This window comes from Triturus cristatus, chromosome 10 (genome assembly GCF_964204655.1).
Source record: "Triturus cristatus chromosome 10, aTriCri1.1, whole genome shotgun sequence".
Taxonomy (NCBI): Eukaryota; Metazoa; Chordata; class Amphibia; order Caudata; family Salamandridae; genus Triturus; species Triturus cristatus.
The window spans coordinates 93,111,692-93,124,135 of NC_140593.1; the positions used below are offsets into that span (position 1 = coordinate 93,111,692).

The window sequence follows — 12,444 nt, forward strand, 5'->3', positions numbered from 1 at the left end:
GCCCTGTGCACGAGAGGGGACAATCAGACGCTTGTGAAGCAGTGACTCCCATTGGCCAGTCAGAGTATGATAACGATTGAGAGATTCTGGAGAGAGACAACAGACAGTGGCCCAAAACTGACATCCAATGGCCAGTGATATATAGGATAAAGTACCCTCTGCCATACATTGTGAAGATATTGCAAGAAACTTCAGAATTCCACAACCACATAGATGAATGAGGCTGAAGGCCGGCTTCATTTATATGTTGATGGAAGTCCAAGGTGACGTGCAATCTATGAGCTGAAGTACCCACCGAAATATATTGTAGGGATTTTGAAGGTCAACAAGAAGTGCTGTGACCATATGGAAGAATGAGGTCGAAGGCTGAGGTCCTTTATATGGTCACGGTACTCCGAGGTGACTCACAATATCCATATAATATACGGAAGTGGTATTTTATTCTTTATAATAAATGGTCAAGGCATCACCCTTACCACAAATCGCTTAAGTCCTTGGTGTGTTGCTCTTTCATCTGAAAGAGATATTTGCAGACTTGAATAATAAAAGAAGAATCTGTAGTGCAGAATTAAACACACCACAAAACACAGTTATTTGTCGCAAAAAGATATTAGAATCAGTTTATTTTAAGTCAGATTTAAAAAACAAGATGTAGCTCATAAGGTGTAGAAACATGCAGAAAAATGATTTCTAATGCTTACCTAATGAATGCAAAAAAATTTAAATATTGCTATAAATATGTCCATTCTGCTGATCAGAGTTCATCTAGAAAAAGAGAGCAGAAGAAGGAAAAACTAGGATTTATTTTTTGCTGTTTAATCTGCGGCTTTAATTATGCTCCGTGTTCTTTCTTTCACCCTGGCTGCTGGCTCTGGTAACATGCATTGTGATGTCAGAACTCAACTGTAATAATCAGTTACAGTTAAGCACCTAAATCAGTTCTTTATTACAGGCAACTGGAGAAGCCACAGGTCCCCTATAAGAAGCAAATAATAGACTGGATTTTATACAAGGATTACAGGCTTCCTTTTTTTCTTTTTTTTAATTTGCCACCATCAGTAAAATACATTTATATAAATACATCCATAAATAAATAAGACGAGGAAACATTACCTATCATAAATAGGATAAGAAAGGGAGTAAAAACATTTTACAAAAATGTCATTACATGACGTAAGAAACCATTATTAGGCTATATTCAATACCCTGGAGGCCCTAAATTGTTAAAGTTGTGCTTGCCTCGCTTCGATATCGGCTTTCCAGTTATTTATGGGAGCCCAGATAAGATTCCCTAGTTTTCTAGCCCTCCAGCCTTTCCTCTCATATACACCCTTTTCAAGATTAGAAATAGCTAAAAGCCGTGAAAGCCACTGTTGAAATGTGGGGGGGCCAGGGTCCAACCAGGCCGATGAAATACAGATTCTTACTACAGCCGTGACCAAGAAGATAAACTCAAGTTGTGCCAGTGGTACACCTACTTTCGTAACCCCTAGTAACATCAAATCAGTTTTGTTTGAATCCACAAAGATTGTGTTAAAAATTCTTCTATTAGCTATCTTCCGAGGCTCTAAAACCGGACAAGGAGAAAACATGTGAATAATATCAGCATCAGCACTACGACATCGGCGACAGAGGATCCCTTCTGTGCCACCCCATTGGGCGATCTTAGCTGGCGTGTGGTATAATGAAAAGATCCTCTTATAGTGTCGCGGTTGCAGGTCGTCTGACCTCAATACGGAGTGGCCCAGCTTAAGTGAGTCCATAAACTCGAACCCTTCAATACTTAGCTTTTTCTGCCATTTCTCGCCATGTTTATCTAAGTCATCGGCCAACAATTGTCTCATCCCATCATAAATCTGGGTGATAGTACAGCCCTCTAGATCTTGCAGCACACATAGTAAGAGGAATATGCCTCCCAGGATTGTTTTTGGACAGGAAGGTGCTCTGCACAAAAACAGTCCTGCATGCAACGCAGCCGCTCTTGCACTAGAGGGCAAGGGTGCCTGCGTTGGTACTGGACTGCCAAAGGGTTGACAGCTCAGGGGAAATGACAGGAATGCACCATATTGCCTTAAATACAGCGTATTCCAGTCCTTTCGCTATCACGCAGTGCAGCAAGGTGACTTGCTATGCTGCACTGCGTGACTTCTTTGCAAATGAGCCCCTTGGAGTCTTGCTCGTTCATGTCCATCGCAGACAGGAAAAACACAAGCAGAACCTGTACTGCCAAATTTAAATCACCAAAAAACAGTTAGTAGTTTTTGCTGACAGATAATTGGATCAGTTTCATGCAAGTCAGATTTAAAGATATTGTTTTAGAACATGGAGAGATTCTATCTTTTCTGTAATGATACAGAGCATGAAAAAAATAAGCATAAGCCGTAAATATCTCCTTTTAGAAAAACATTTCACAAGAAAGAAAAGTCAGTTCTGGTTTTTCTTGCTTAAATTTGGGTTGCATTTATGCTCCACAACCCGATTTTAATCTTGGCTGCTGGCTCTGGCAGGGTGCACTGTGATGCCAGAACTCAAATGTAATACTTTATTACAGTTGAGGTGGGCTTGATGCATCACAAAGTGTCTGTAATGTGGGAGTTAGAGATGGGCTTTTATACAGGGTTTACAGGATCCTGTGTGTTATAGTATGACAATGGTGAGGGACACCATAGGAGGCAGCGGTCATTCTTAATATTAATTGAATGAATAACACGGGGGGGCAGAGGGGCTCCATTGCAGCAGTTACACTCAGGTGCCACCCACAGACCAATAACATGATTTAAAAGCTCTGGATCAGTGATATTTGCCCTCCTGACCTTTACATGTGACCCCCTGGTCAACAGCAGCAAGGAGCTGCTGTTTGCTCAACTCAGCACTAACAATGAAAAATGTTAAATAAACAGGCAATCCTTTATGTAAACGTTAAATGGAGCTAAAAAAAATAAGTAACTAGGCTGTCCTGCATTGCTTAACTTTAGGAACACCTTCAAATTAAAAGACATCTTGCAGCAAAAGTGAAAAAAATACGATAAGGTCTCTTAAAAATTCAAAAAGTGTATTTCATTAACTTGCAGAACCATTTCACCTTGGAACATCAGATTATATCAGTGCATTGAAGAGGTTTTTTTAAGTGGTACATTTCAAACATAAATTCGGAAAAAAAATTATTCCCCCCAACCTGATAACAATGCCTATAGTGGACTAAGAGGTACGTCAATTGTTATGCGCACTCTTTGGGTGGCCTCCTATTTCACATGAACAACATTATAGTGTATTAAATCAAACACGGGAGAAGGTTTTAGACAGCGCACATCCTGAAGCAATGTATTTCAAGGTCCTCTTATATACAATTATGAAGAAAAGGGAGGGAAAGTGAAATAAAACAATTGCCTAGGATCACACAATTTGGTAAAGTGGGTAAGCTGGGATTATTCACAGGTTTTGTGGTTTCACAGTGCAATTATTGTGTAACGTATGTGCTTTGCTTCCCCTACATCCACCACACTGCCACCCTCCCCCCCACGAACCTCCTTCCTGACCGCCACCCTGCTTGCATCAATACAAACCTTGATCACCTCACAAACCAAACTTTGTGGCCCCTGGGAAATGTTTGCAAGTACCCGGGCTCTAGAAGAAGCATTCAGACCCTGGTGAGACAGTGAGCCCTGTGTTGACACCCAACCCCCTCTTGGCCAGTCATAGTAAGACCGGAACTGCTGGAGCAGACAGACCTCGGTGCACCAGTGACACCTGGTGGCCAGGTCTAGTCTGACATATGTCCTTAAATTTCAGGGACACTGGTAAGAGTACATCTTGCCAGTTGCAGTAGGTCTTCGAATGAGCTTGCAAATGGCTGCAGTAGGCAGGCACTAGTGCAGCAAGCAGTGCCTGTGTAAGGTTTTTAGGTTGAGCATTCGAGACCTCTTGTATACACTTTAGTTTATACTTATATGTGTATGTACTTTGTGGGCTCTGGAGATCAACCCTAGGACTTGTCTGCTTCCGCTTAGGGACTTTTTTTTCTGTTCAACTGCCTCTATTTAACTGTCTTCATAGAAAACGACCAGAAGAGGTCAGTGAAATACCAGAATTGCTTTCTGCTTAGGGACTTTATTTTTTTAAATTTTTCTGACAACTGCCTCTATTTAACGTTTTCGATAGAAAACGACCAGCAGAGGTCAGTAAACTAATAGAATCACTTTAGCATCCTCTAGATTCCAGTCCATAGAAATTGTCTTCCACGATCACCCGTAGACAATAATATTTTTTTCAAAACTTGTATTTTCTGCGATATGGCCTCCGAAGGCCCCGATTTTATATTAAAAACAGACCTTTGGACTATACCATTTCCTGCTGAAAGGCAATATTTCTCTCCATGTGTTCCCATACCTGGCATGTCACGCAGTTTGGTGCTTACTTTCCCTTCATGTTAAAGAACAGTAGATGTTTCAGCACCAGGGCCGGACTGGCCGTAGCGGGCACCGGGCAATCCCCCGGTGAGCCGCACGGGTGAGGGCTGGTTTTGGGCCCCTGAGGGGGCGTTTTTGTTACAGGGTCGTTTTTGCAAAACTTAGCTGCAAAATCGGCCCTGTAACAAAATCATCCGAAAACCGGCCCTGGCAAAGAGCTGGGCCGCACCCTCAACCCCCGGGGGGGGGGCGGAGCACTTTGCCAGGGCCGGTTTTGGTTCCCCGTCCGGCCCTGTTCACCACCCAGGCTAATGTGCTGCATAGCTAAGTACATATAAGTTCCCAAAGGCGAGACCGATTGCATTGCAAATACTTGTTGTGCTGTAAATTCATAGCAGAAGTTTTGTAGGATCTGTGAGAGAAAGAACATCGCTCTAGCGGTTTTGCCATGTTCGCTGCCTCATTAATTATCCTGGCATGCTTGCAGAATTTTTGTTGTAATTTTATACAGCGCGAACCCGACCCGAAGGTATTGGAGCGCTTTACACGAGCACCTGCTACGTTAGACAACCGTATTCATTTCTTGGCAGGATGCTGAGCCGACGCCGAGACTCGAACCTGGTCCACCCCTCCAAAGTTGGCATCTCTGGCTGTAAGGCCACATCCTCTTCTCACAAATCTATAGAGATAAGTTGCAGTACAAGCGTGGGGCCATTACAAAATGTGGGGATAGTATAAGCGTGGGGCCAATAAAAAATGTGGGGGATCTGAGAATAGTGCCCCTCTGCCCTGGCGCTGTAGGCAAATAGCATTTTCGCAGCCGAGGCATCAATGTGCTCTGAAAAAAGGCAATTTTCAGCCCTCCTCCGATAATTTTGTGTCACAACTATCAGTATTAGCACGACTGCTTTGAACCCACACCCGGTAAATCTGCAGTCATCTGCAAATTTACCCTGTAAACCCAGCGGTTAATTATTTTGAGTGGAATCCTGAGGTTCAAATGAAAATGGGGAATAACATGATTTAGCTGTAATTCCAGGTTGGTTTCAAGCAGTAAATCCCAATCTGCAAATTCGGTTTTTGAGACTAGCCAGCATTAAACATTCTCTAGAAAAGAAAACCTTCTCTCTGCGGAGCATTACACACACAAAACCCACTCAAGCTTTCTGTGTTTCTGCTGCACTGAACTCCCCCTAATGGCCGCATACGTCATTTCTGGCCTCGGGGGCAGGAAACGAAAACCATTAAGATTCACACTTCTGCTGACTTTGAGAAAGAGGCAGATGCGGGGTCCTCGGCGATGGGCAAGCTGCGATACGCAAAAAAACGAACACAACTACAAAGAACGGGAAAATAAACACTGCAGCAAAATGTAATTAATGACTGGCGTTCTACAACCTCAAGGGACGAAAGAGCGCTGCATGAATAAGCCCGATGCACAAAGTGATGCATAACATCGCCTGCATCCAGTATACTGAGAAAACAGGATCATATTAACCACAGTAGAGAATGGATCCCTAAACAGGCACAACCAATGGATCCCAGAAAGGCTAGATTACAGATGCAATGCTACCTGGTGCAAGCAAGGGAAACAGCTTTTTGACTGATGTTATTTAGTAAAATACAGCAATTATCACAGCTCCAGCTGCACTAACGGTAGGTACGCCCCTGCTACCTGGGTTGGATTGGTAAGTGGGCACTCGGGCAATGCCCGAGGGGTCAGTATCCGAATTCCGGCTGTGGGCTGCTTATCTGAGCAGCCCGTGGGGGGAGGGAGGGTGCGCATTTGGGCAGAGTCTGTTGTCCGGATGCCGCCAGCTGCCTGGTGGGGGCCTGAGTGGCCTTTTTAGGTCTCGCCTGAGCCAGCACATGAGCTGCTCTGGCGAGACATTTAGTGAGTGGGCCTTAAAAAGCCGACCACAGCTTTTTGTGTGGCCTAGAGCGTGCAGTTACGCTCACAGTAACGCGCACTCCTCGCATCAATCGTGGGCACCCTTACAGCACACGATCAGGCGCCATCTGGCTTTCCTCTCGCTTGCTCTCCGAAGAGCGCGCTTCAACGCTCCTCCCCTCCCCCACCACAGAGCGCATCTCACGGCCGCGTGTCTTGTTTCAATCTCCCACGTTACTCTTCTAAACCATTAGCATGTCTGATATCCATATCTTAACTGAATTCCTAAGGGCAGTTGATGTCAAAAAGAATAACAGGAAATACAGTATAGGATTACATTTTCTTGATTACAGCCAAGCGGCCTGATTCAATCAGATAAACAGCAAAGAATTCTACTTCGTATGACTCATAGAGAAATTAAGGATAATGACTAAATGCGATGTTAACTGCAGTAGGGCAAATTGATGCATCGACTCTTCCACAAACGTTCAAGTGTTTAAGAAACAGCGCCCCAATAGTAAACAGCCCCTTCAGCAGCACAACACAATACACCCAGCAGCACTTCCAATTGAAGCATCTTCACCTCAGAGCCTTCGCGGGTTCTGTCACCAGAGCGTCTTCAGCCCAACAGCTCCTAAAACTGTTGATGCTGTAAGGCCAGCTGGACATAGACATTTTACCGCCTTCCAGGACTCCAAGTCATATCTCATTGGTGCCGCCTTCTGACTGCGCGGCGCTTCCAGTATGGCTTCTTTTCACCGAGGGCGTAGCTCGGCTGGAGGTTCCGGTACGGGCATTTTTTTCACCAAGGGCATCGCGCGCCCGAAGATTTGACTGCACATGGGCTGCGACTCAATTCACGCGCATTGCAGGGGAGCCTTAGTAGCCAGCACGAAGGCGAATAAGGCATTCACCTCAATTTGTGAAATTTGTTCTGCACATGACACTGAAGCGCGACCTAATCAATTGGTTGTGCTGCTGACATTAGACGTGAATGTGGTCGTTTAGCAAACTCATTAAAAACAAGACAAGCTCTTGTGTAATGGCAACCCCCACATATTGTAAAGATTCCAGACTCTGGTATTCCATTTTAAACTCCCTGCCTCTTAAATCAATACGCACATTGGATCTAATAAAAAAATCTCCAAATTGAGATATTTCTAATTAGCAACTTATTCTCAAAATATTTTGGCGCTTTCTCATCTTCCAGTGCTTGTTTTTCGTACAGCATATTGCTCTTATACGGAGCCGAGTCTCTGAGTTCACTTTGTGAGTGGCTGTTAATCACGTGCATAATTGGAAGCGCTGGAGCTGAGGCTGCAGACAGCGTTTTTCTGAAGGTGCCGGTCAGTCATATTGGGTCATAAAAGTGCTTAGAACACGTGCTCGTCAAACACTGGACTCTACAGAACAGCGGTCACGAGCTTCAATTAAATTTGTGATTTAAGTTGACGTTTTAAGCCATGTCTTTAATTACATAAGCCACGCGTTTTGGAAATGATTCATAGCTAAACTTCTTAGGCCATGGCCGTTTTAGATTACCCGCCTACTTATTTCATCCCGTTTAAAGTCATCGGTGTGGCTTCTTCCTTTGATAGGGAGAGATCTTGGCGTTAGAGCCACAGCTGCCGACTTTGCAACTGGTAACCGGGTTCGAGTTCTGGCATCGACTCAACAGATTTTGGGAACATCACTTAATCTCCCGTGCCTGATTGCGTGTTTACAAGCTGCTTTATGGTCTACACAGCACGGTGTAGTCCCGACGCTAATACATTGTTGATATGACACTATTGCTCATGATTGAAAGGGGATGTCCCTGTGAGGGCGATCGGGTACCACTAGCTGAGCGTGCCTTGCCCCCCTTGAACCTCCCGCCCAAATTCTTCTCCTAGAACGCTGTTTTTCTCACCTCACCCTTTTAACCTCTTCAGTGCCCCGCCCTTTCCCCGCCCTGTGCCAGGCGTTTGCATTAGTGGGCGGGGTTCATGACGAGATAGTCTTGTCATGGGCACAGCGCAACCGCGCTCCATGACGAGACTATCTCGTCATGGGCACTGAAGGGCTTAATCCACCCCGTTCCCCATGGTGGTGTCGATTACTGGTTGCCCTTAAATGTTTTCCTCCAGTAGCCAGCTGTCAGACTTTGTGCATACACTTTTATATTTTGTGGTGGCTGAAGTCTGTTGTATTTAGTGTTTTGGCTAAAAGTAGCATTTGGGGATGCTCGCTGTCTCCACTACAGACAAAACAGATGTAGTCGTCCCATCATTTGATTTTTTTTGGTCACAAATTGCCTATGTGTTTTTTTTTATTATTGACATAGTTATCAAATCTGGTGGCCCCGAATGAGTTTTGATTGTGGTAGCTGCTCGTTTCCTGAGAACTTGTCAAATAATGTTTAGGAACCATGTACTTACAGCTTTCCATGTGCGTAAATATCTGGCTGTGGGAGTTGAATGGGCATCACATCCACAAACGTACTCATTTACGGGTATTCACAAGCCACATAAAGAACTTTTCATACCCTGAAAGTTTGGCATTTACTACTCTTATGGGCAGGAGAAAATCTATTTACAGAGTGACATCGGAGCACCTCCCAAAATGTGTTCGGTTAACAGTTTCTTTACAGTGGAAAATATATCCCATATGGAGGGGTGAAAAAAGATAAACGCTAGGCGTTGTTTGCTGTTGTTCTGTGTTTTTTTTTCTCATACTAGTAAACTCACATTTATATTATCGTCGGGCACAAAGGAATTCAGATAACATTTCGAAGATACACCAAGGTGGTTGCGACTGAGAGGGTGGTCCAGGTCTCTTGCTGCTTTGTAACACCACTTTCCCAATTCCCAGTGACGACCAATAATTATAAACCTTAAGGAACTGTATGAGATCACATATTCGACTGAGACTTGTTGACGAGACTTTTTTTGTTTCACTGCTGCCAGCAGAAAACACTCTGTCTCGTGTTAGGTGAGTGTCAATGCTAATAAAGCACCCTTTGGTTTGGTGGTTTATAATGCTTTGTGATATGTGGTGTGTCAGCATTTCAGCGAAGGGCTAATGGGCACAAGCTATAAAAATGTACCGAATGTATTCTCTTAAAGGTGCACAGGGTGTTCAGCAGTAGGTATGGAAACAAAATTCTAAAAATCCTCAAAGCTCATTCAAAGCCAGGTGCAAATAAAAGTCAATCCTAGTCATAATAAAACATGTTAAACAAGCGCCAAAACGCTGCGCCTTTGTGTGTGCTGTCGAAGAAATCAAGGCCCACATGCATCAAAGGACAAGCTTTGGCATAGACAATAGGTCTCGCTTTTGGGACCTTATAAGTATTTAGTTATGCAGCACAATATCCTTGGTGCAACAACATCAACTGTTGCATGACTAAACACTTACAAGGTCCCAAAGGCGAGACCTATTGGCTATGCCAATGCTTGTTGGAGGTAGATGGGCGTCCATTACCTTCCTTTTACCAACGGGCAGAGGTGTCACTCCCTTTCTCTCGCTGGGCCGGCCCATTAATATATGCAGATTGAGCAGGGGCCTGAGCAAAAGTGGCCTCACTTGTTTTCAGGTGTGTTTCACCAGTGTGAACTAATCCGTGCATTCCCCCCCCCCCCCCCCCCTCCTTTTTTTTTTTTTTTTTTAACAAACTTTCGCCAAAGCAGTGTTTTGTGGAAAGGCAATATGCAAATGTGGGCCACTTTTTTTTAGCGTGCCCGGTACGATTTTTAATCCCAATCCAACCCTGCCTGCTACATCAACAGATTTACAGATCGCTCTTGTGCAGCACTGGACTCTGCATCAACTGGTCAGATATGCAGATGAGCATTGGATAGTCAACATAGGTGCAGGTGGGCGGAGTCTGTGCCAGATTGTCACTAAGATATCCATGTGAAACAAATGTGCATACAACTCCTGTTTGTGGAAATCTAGAGCTGCGGTGTCCAAAGCGCGAGTTAAAGCAGCGGCCTTAGGGCACCACCTATGGGCGCTGTCGAATGAAAGCGAAAAGGTCTGAAAATGGCCCTTTTTAGTGTCTGGGAGCGCTCCATCTGGCATAAGTCTATTCTGCCTCAGGCAATCTGGAGTGCATAAAGTTGTACTCCTCTGGTACTCTCTCAAGCAATCTGGAGTACACAAAGTAGTACTCCTCTGGTACTCTCTCAAGCAATCTGTACTGCATAAAGTAGTACTCCTCTGGTACTCTCTCAAGCAATCTGGAGTGCATAAAGTAGTACTCCTCTGGTACTCTCTTAGGCAATCTGGAGTGCATAAAGTAATAATTCTGTGGCACTCTCTCAGGCTATCTGGAGTGCATAAAGAAGTACCCATGCGGTACTTTCACGGTCAATCTGGAGTAGCTAATTAGTACTCCTGTTGTACTCTCTTGGGAAATCTGCAGTGCATAAAGTGGTGCTCCTGCGGTACTCCCCGCAGCACTCTGGAGTACATAAAGTAGTACACCTGTAGTACTCTCAAAGTCAATCTAGAGTAGAAAATTAGTACTCCTGTGGTACTCTTTCAGGCAATCTGGAGAGCATAAAGTAGTACTACTGTGGTACTCTCTCAGGCAATCTGGAGTGCAAAGTAGTACTCCTGTGGTACTCTTTTAGGCAATCTAGAGTACATAAATTAGTACTGCTGTGGTACTCTCTTAAGCAATCTGAAGTATATAAAGAAGTACGCATGCGGTACTCTCACAGTCAATCTGGAGTAGATAAGTAGTACTCCTCTGGTACTCCCCACAGCATTCTGGAGTGCATAGATAGTCCTCCTCTGGTACTCTCTTGAACAATCTGGAGTGCATAAAGTAGTACTGCTCTGGTACTCTCTTAGGCAATCTGGAGTGCATAAAAATATTTATATGGCACACTCTCAGGCTATTTGGAGTGCATAAAATAGTGCTCCTGCGGTACTCCCCGCAGCACTCTGGAGTACATAAAGTAGTACACCTGTGGTACTCTCTTAAGCAATCTGAAGTATATAAAGAAGTACGCATGCGGTACTCTCACAGTCAATCTGGAGTAGATAAGTAGTACTCCTCTGGTACTCCCCATAGCATTCTGGAGTGCATAGATAGTCCTCCTCTGGTACTCTCTTAAACAATCTGGAGTGCATAAAGTAATACTGCTCTGGTACTCTCTTAGGCAATCAGGAGTACATAAAGTAGTACTCATGTGGTACTCTCTTAGGCAATCTGGAGTGCATAAAGTAGTACTCTGGTACTCTCTTAGGCAATCTGGAGTACATAAAGTAGTACTCATGTGGTACTCTCTTGGCAATCTGGAGTGCATAAAGTAGTACTCCTCTGGTACTCTCTTAGGCAATCTGGAGTGCATAAAATACTTATATGGCACTCTCTCAGGCTATTTAGAGTGCATAAAGTAGTATGTATGTGGTACTCTTAGAGTCAATCTGGAGTAGATAATTGATACTCCTGTGGTACTGTCTTGGGCAATCTACAGTGTATAAAAAAGTATTCCTGTGATTCTCCCCACAGCATTCTGGAGTACATAAAGTAGTACTCCTGTGGTACTCTCACGGTCAATTTGGAGTAGATAAGTAGTACTCCTGTGTTACTCTCACGGTCAATCAGGAGTAGATAGGTAGTGCTCCTGTGGTGCTCTTTCAGGCAATCTGGAGTGCATAAAGTAGTACTACTGGGGTACTCTCTTATGCAATCTGGAGTACATAAAGAAGTACTCCTGTGGTACTCTTGTAGGCAGTCTGGAGTGCATAAAATAATACTTCTGTGGCACTCTCTCAGGCAATCTGGAGTGTATAAAGAAGTACACCTGCGGTACTCTCTCGGTCAACATGGAGTACCTAAGTAGTACCACTGTGGTACTCTTGCAGGCAATCTGGAGTAAAGTAATACTCCTGTGTTACTCTCTCTCTCTCTCTCTCTCGAGCAACCTGTAGGGCATAAAGCAGTACTCCTGTGGTACCCCCCACAGCATTCTGGAGTGCATAAACCAGTACGCCTGCGGTACTCTCTCAGTCATAAAGTAGTACTCCACTAGTACTCTCTTAGGCAATCTGGAGTGGATAAAGTAATACTTCTGTGGTACTCTCGCAGACTATCTCAACCGCAGATAGGGAAAATAGAAAATATCTCTGCGGGCTGAGAGCATAAGCGAATTA

At 44.2% G+C, this 12,444-nt stretch overlaps 1 long non-coding RNA gene across 3 annotated transcripts in view; it reads right to left on the reverse strand.

Moving 5' to 3' along the window:
* LOC146788938 (uncharacterized) overlaps positions 1-12,444 on the reverse strand; it is a 186,044-nt gene that overhangs the window by 21,449 nt on the left and 152,151 nt on the right. The gene's annotated exons all lie outside the window — the stretch shown is intronic.